Here is a 7,508-nt window from a genome sequence, read left to right as displayed (position 1 = left end):
AGTGTTATTCTCAAGGGCAATTAGGTGGGGGCAATCCCAAATTCATAACAGATAGGCAACACACACAGCCGTAGTAAAAGCACAAAACAAAACACAAAAACAAAAACAGAATACAGAACATATAATGTCAGACCCCCAATAATGCAAAACAATTTGGTAGAGCAAAGAAAATCACACAAACAAATTTTTACACATTCCTAACGGGCCAGGTCAAGGTCGTTTCTCTTCCCGGTGTGTTTATCTTATAGGCCGTCTATTTGAATGAATGAAAGTAGTAAACAAACTAAGGGACTTCCCGGACTGGGGGAACAGACAACTAATGGTTGTTGACCTTTTTTTTTGTCCTTTGGCGTTAACCTAACATAATATACGCCTGCGCCCTATTTCAAAACTAAGAGAGATTAAAATGAGTCAGCTATGCTAGTCTGACTTTAAAAAAAAAAAATGTTTGTAGTCGATTTCTTCGCCTATTAAATAAATTCGGTTTCGAAATCACAGGTTTTTCACAAAGAGAATATGCGTATCCACTATTCCTTTAATGTGATTTCACAAATTGCAACCTAAATAACCAAATTGAAAGGGGCATGCAAGCCGCATGCAAATCACTTCAAAGCCATTTTTATATGTTTCCTGGTGCAGGTGGTTCTTATGACTCACATTTATTACTTTACTCTAAAATGGCCTTGCAAGATAACTAGGACATATAAAAACACAAATTAAAAGGAGTGGTACAAGGAGCGGAGGGCTCTTTCTCAAAGGGAAGTGCGTGAAACACGTGGATACAAAAATATGTATATTCTCATAACTCACAAGATCAAAGTGAAAATGAACTGAAACACGTTAAATCGTTGCTGCAGAAGTCCTCCTGAAGGGACGGGGGGAGGAGCTTGGGAATGCCAGGAACACGGACCAAGGAGAATTCTGCTACGATCGTCCGTCTGAAACAATATGAGGACCTAGGTTACAAATCTAAAACTGGAATTTGGGGAATGAATTACTCGGGTGTGTGCTGAGGGCGCCAAGGACTTCCCCGAGGCATTACTTGTGACTCAGAGCAAGGAGGCAGTGAACACGTGGGCCGGGATTGAGCCAAGAAGCATCAGGGAATACCAAGTTATAGGCCCAGAAGTTTAATAAATGCACAAGGACAAACGTAACGTGACTAAGCAACTCGTTCTGGGTACTTTACCACATTTGTAGGGGCGTAAGGCTGACGTCGGCGTCCAGCGGCGTCTTCTGCCAGGGTCCACGTGTGTGCTTCGACAAAGGGCCTCCCTCACCAAAGAACTGCTTTCCAGTCGTAGGTTGGGGGCGGAAAAAGGGCGCCCTTGTGATGATGAAAGGCAGCAGTTGAGTTCTGATCGCTTTGGGACTTGCAATCCCCACTTGCAATCTTTGATGGCCACGTGGGTGGGGGTACAGAGCAAAGGGCTGTTAACTTCCACGTGGCGACGAGGGAAAGAAGGGCAGGGGGAGAGGTCTGCACTCGTGACCTCTCGGCTTAAACTAGCGACTGTGAGTGAGAGCATGCTTCTCTCGCCCTGACCTTTTATTGCTCCTGGACAGGGGTAGAAGGGGGGGCTATGTCCTGACCAGGTCACGCGTCTGTATCAAAGAAAACGGCTGATCGTCCTGCCCTGTACCAAAGAGAACGGCGCAAGCCAGTTTATTTACCCCAGGCGATAATTAAATCTTTTGAGCGTCTCTTATAACCCACTTCCACTGGTTGAAACTACCTTGAACCAGAATCCACTACCTCTCACAGGTTCAAAATAGACAGAGGCCTATCTATGTGGCCGAGCAAAGCAGAAAGGTGGGCGCTTTAGCGTATTTTAGAGCTAATCTTTACAATATACATTATATTTATATATATATATAATATAAATATATGAATATATATATATATATATATATAAATATGAATATATATAATAAGAATTATTGATATATATATATATATATATATATATATATATATATATATATATATATATATATATATATATATATATATATATATATATATATATATATATATATATATATAATCCTTCATGACTGTAACTTTTTTGCTTTTCGTTATCTAAAATCAAACACACATACATACACACACATATACATATATTGGATATATATATATGTATATTTAAACAGTATGCATTATATAATATGTTATATGATATATACATATATATATATATAATATACATATATATAGATATATATATGATATTATATATATTTGGAAATAGGGGAATATATATATATATAGGTTACAAATATATTAATACATTTTTATATATATATATATAAATATATATATATATATATATATATATTGAGTCATTTCATTATATTTATATACTGTACATGAGTATTTAAACGGCAATAATAAAAATATTAAAAACAAATAAAAATAAAACAAATACAGTTGATAGTAAATGAAAATAAATAAATATAGACAACGAAAATGTTCTGAAGGGAAGCGGAGAGAAAATAACTGCGAATCTAAATCTAATCTGAATAAAAGTGAACAAACTGGATGTGGCTTCAGAAACCTCTTGATTAGGACTCCACGAAAAATGCCATATCCCGTAGGGTGGTAGCGCCGTCAGTGTACCTCGCGCGGTGCACTGTATGCATTACTTACGGTTCTTTGCAGCGTACCCTCGGCCCCTAGTTGTAACTCCTTTCATTCTTTTTACTGTAGCTCAGTTCATCTTCTCCTTCTTCCTTCTTGCTTTCCACCCTCTCCATAATGCAACAGCGAGGTCTTCCTCCTGTTACACCTTTCAACCCTTCTTTATTCTTAATTTCTTTTCCAGCGCTGAAAGACCTCATAGGTCCCAGCGCTTGGCGTTCGTCCTAAAAGTGTTACGTTATGAAAAATGTTAAATATATTAAATAATTTAACTGTAAGGGGAACTTAACTGAAATGTGCTCCGAGGGTAATCAGAATATGCTTCCGGCATTTCAGCCCCATAGAAAAATTAGTGTAAAGGATTGCATTTCAAGATTTGAAATTCTTTAAAAAATGCTAATGTACTGGTGTCCTAAGACTAAAATAAAATCTTCGAATAAAATATATATTATCGGAGGCAAAAACGATTACCCTGACACGTACAAAAACAGTAATGAAGAACCTTATATATTCCTATAATAAACATTGATGGCTGGCAATAATTTGTGCGGGATGGCATTAGCTTTCGAGGGCACAAATATGACTGAATGCAAACCTATCGGAGAGTGAAGAGGGGTAAATGAACTCATACTGACTGTTACCGAAAGAAGTATTGTGATTGAAAGTTGTTCAAAGAAACTAGCAATTTTATTAATAGTTCAAATCTTCGCAACAAAACATGAAGCTGTAATGGTTCCAAATCTTCCTAAGTAAATAAGGAGAATGATACCGGCGAAGATTTCGGCTTAGTCAGAATCGCACATTATTATCATTTAAGCAACTGAATTCCTGACTCTGACTTCTACAAACTGGCTATGCAGCAACTGTGGTACCTGACGCTGTGAATAATGGGTAACAATTACATATTTTGATACTGAATTATTATTATTATTATTATTATTATTATTATTATTATTATTATTATTATTATTATTATTATTATTATTATTCAGAAGATGAACCCCATGGGGGCTATACAAGCTTCCAAAGAATATGGTGTTCATTCGAAAGAAGTAACAGAAAGTAAAGGGAAATACAGAAAGAGGAGGTCAGTTATTAGGAAAAAAGTTAAACAGACAAAAAAATAAATAAAATTGTAATTAAATTATTAAAATATATAATCCGAGAATTGTATCGGGGTAGTAATGTCTTGCGTCTTCGCATCAACTTCTGAAATTCCCATTTCTGAAGAAAGAAAATGTTTGGCTAAGGGCAAAATATTCATCTGCATCACACAAGCTTTAATAGAAACAGCCTCCAGTCATAAGCAATGAGATATTAAAGGAAGTTTAGATGTTCAGTTGATGATATGACATTATATCTATTCCAATACAAATCTTTCTCATTTTTCTAACATAGTACACCTAAATATAGCCGTTTCTCAAGTAAATACATACATTCTCTCTCTCTCTCTGTGAATATCTTCTGAACTTTCTCCTGAATATCAGTGTTGCTCTCTCTCTCTCTCTCTCTCTCTCTCTCTCTCTCTCTCTCTCTTGTGAACATTCTCCTGTATATCTCTCATTTGAGTTCTTTCTCTCTCTCTCTGAACTCTCTCTCTCTATCTCTCTCTCTCTGTTTCTCTCATTCTCTCTTCTTGGATCTTCTCTCTCCTTTCTTGTGAACATTCTCTGTATATCACTGGTCTCTTTTTCTCTCTCTCTCTCTCTCTCTCTCTCTCTCTCTCTCTCTCTCTCTCTCTCTCTTTTATCAAGCACGCACAGGAAAAAGGTAAAATTGCTTGTTTCAATAAAGGGTCTATATATGTTTTCAGAAGAACCCATTTCCAACTCTCATAATCAATCTGTTACGGAGTCCATTAGTAGTTGCTTTTTTTATATTTATAAAAGAAAATATATTCATATTTATATTCTCTTTTTTATTAGCACTGGTTTTCCTTTTATCATCTCTTTGAGTTATTTTTGCTCTACCGACTTCTGATGTCTAATACGACTCACGGTATGTCAGTCCTGTTTCCCTCTGATCTTCTTTTCTCTCCTTTTCCTCATTTGAACCCAAACATTCGGTGAAAAGAGACTCTCAGGTAGGAGGTGAAGAGCGCAACATGCTCACTCCTCTTTCCTCGTTTCTGGATCCTAAGCAGCAGAAAGGAAAACCTTTTGATGCGAGTAGGATGGGATAATATATCTTGTATTAATATATATGTATATATATATATATATATATATATATATATATATATATATATATATATATATATATATATATATATATATATATTTTTAGAGAGAGAGGATATTACCTTACAGACATACACATTTATTTTTTTTTGTGTTTGAGGGTTGCCCCAGGTCTATAGTCCTCAGTGTGATGCACCTCCGATGTCTCCAGAGAATTGCTAATGCATCTTCCGGTATATTTTGCATCTTCCAATCTTGGATGGTCTGGGATGCATCTTAGATATTTGTCGAACTTATTCTTAAACACTCCTGATATGTTTCTCAGATGAGCTGGTAACGCACTGAATAGACGCTGCATTATCGATGCTGGTGCGTGGTGGATTAATGTCCTGTGTGCTTTCCTTAGTTTTCCTGGTATAGTTTTGGGCACTATTAATCTACCTCTGCTTGCTCTTTCTGATATTTTTAGCTCCATGATGTTTTCGGTAATTCGTTCTACCTGTTTTCATGCCTGTATTACCATGTAGCGTTCTCTTCTCCTTTCGAGACTATATAATTTTAAGAACTGTAGTCTTTCTCAATAGTCGAGGTCCTTAACTTCTTCTATTCTAGCTGTAAAGGACCTTTGTACACTCTCTATTTGTGCAATATTCTTTTGGTAGTGTGGGTACCATATTATATTGCAATATTCACGTTTTATAAAGCATAATCTTGTGTTCGACTTTTCTTGTTTTGAAGTGTCGGAACAACATTCCCACTTTTGCTTTGCATTTTGCTAATAGCATTGCTATTTGATCAAAGCATAACATATTCCTATTCAACATCACACCAAGGTCTTTAACTGCTTCCTTGTTTGTGATCGTCTTGTTATTAGGTCCTCTACATGCATATAGCATTCCTTCTTTATCACCATAATTTATTTATTCAAATTTATCAGAGTTAAATACCATCCTATTTAACTCTGCCCATTCATATATTTTGTTTAGGTCTCTTTGTAGCGAGTTCTATCTTCATCACAAGTAATTTCTCTACTTATTCTTGTGTCATCGGCGAAACTTCTCTACTGAGTCCTTGACATTACTGTCTATGTCTGCAATCATAATAACAAACAGCAATGCAGCTAACACCGTACCTTTGTGGCACACCGGATATTACCTTAGCTTCATCTGATTTCTCGTCGTTTTGCAATCACTATCTGTTTTCTGTTTGCAAAAATTCTTTTATCCATCTTCCTACTTTGTCCACAATATTATGTTTTCTAATTTTTTTTTTATATTATAGTCTACCTTGTCAAGAGCTTTTGCAAAGTCTAGGTAAACCACATCTGTATCTTTTTCGTTTATCATATTTTTATATATGCTTTCATGGTGGACTAACAGTTGAGTGTGTGTACCTTTTCCAGGTACAAAACCATGTTGTCTTATATTAAACAAACTATTTTTCATTGAATGTTTCATTATATTTTTCTTCATTACCCTTTCAAACACTTTCATAATATGAGATGTCAGACTCACAGGCCTATAATTACTTGCCTCTAGTCTTGATCCACTTTTGAAAATAGGGGTAATATATGCTAATTTTTGCTCATCATAAATCTTGCCTGTATCTACACTTTGTCTTAATAATACTGCGAGCGGCTTTGCGATTGAATGACGTACTTTCTTTAACAAAATGGCAGGGACGCTGTCTGGTCTGGCTGCTGATCCATTTTTAATTTCATTAATAGCCTGCACAATATCGGCTTCATTAATATCTATGTCCGATAAATATCCACTATTTTCATCTCTTATTTCTGTATCATTATCTTCATTATCAATTCTAGGTGTAAATTCTCTTATATCTTTCTGCTAATATGTTACACATTTCCTTTTTCTCATTCGTTAATCGCCCTTCAGTTCTTAGAGGGCCTATTCTACTCTTCTTTTATTCATCTTTTTCGCATATGAATAAAAAATTTCGGGGTTTTGCGTGATATTTTGTAGCGGCTTTTCTTCTAAGTCCTGTTTTTCATTTTCTTTTGATTGTATAATCTTTTGTTCTGCATTTTCTATTTATTTTTTAGTTCCATCACATTCCATGTATTCTTTTCTTTTGCAAGAGCTTTTTCCCACCTTTCTGATTTTCTGGAACAGGATCCTTCTGCCTCTTAGTATACATGACTGATGTTTACTTTTCTTCTTCGGTATATGTTTATCCACTATTTTCTCTAATATTTTATATAATATATCCGTATTTACCTGCATATCATCACTTGCAAATATGTTTTCCCAGTCTTTGTTTAATTCTTCATTTATTTCTGAAATTGTATTTTCCATATCCTTCCCACTTTTTCATCTCTTGCTTATCTCTGTTTTCACTTGCTTTGGAATGGACTGTTAATTCTATAACATTATGGTCTGAAATACTCGTATTATATACTATCATATCTTTAACATAATTCACCTCATTCACAAATACTAGGTCTAAAATATTATCCTTTCTTGTTGGCAGGTGATTTATTTGCTGGATGTTATGTTCTAGTAGCATATCTAATAGCTTTTCAAATTTCTTCTTATCTTCTGCGCTACTATTACTTTCTTTTTTATATGTATAAATACAGCCACAATCTCCTATTCGTTCTTTCCAATCTATGAAAGGAAAGTTAAAGTCTCCGGATAGGAGTATATTCCATTCTTTGTGATTTCCAC

This window comes from Macrobrachium rosenbergii, unplaced genomic scaffold, assembly GCF_040412425.1.
Source record: "Macrobrachium rosenbergii isolate ZJJX-2024 unplaced genomic scaffold, ASM4041242v1 13875, whole genome shotgun sequence".
Taxonomy (NCBI): Eukaryota; Metazoa; Arthropoda; class Malacostraca; order Decapoda; family Palaemonidae; genus Macrobrachium; species Macrobrachium rosenbergii.
Note: the sequence above shows the minus strand (reverse complement) of the source record.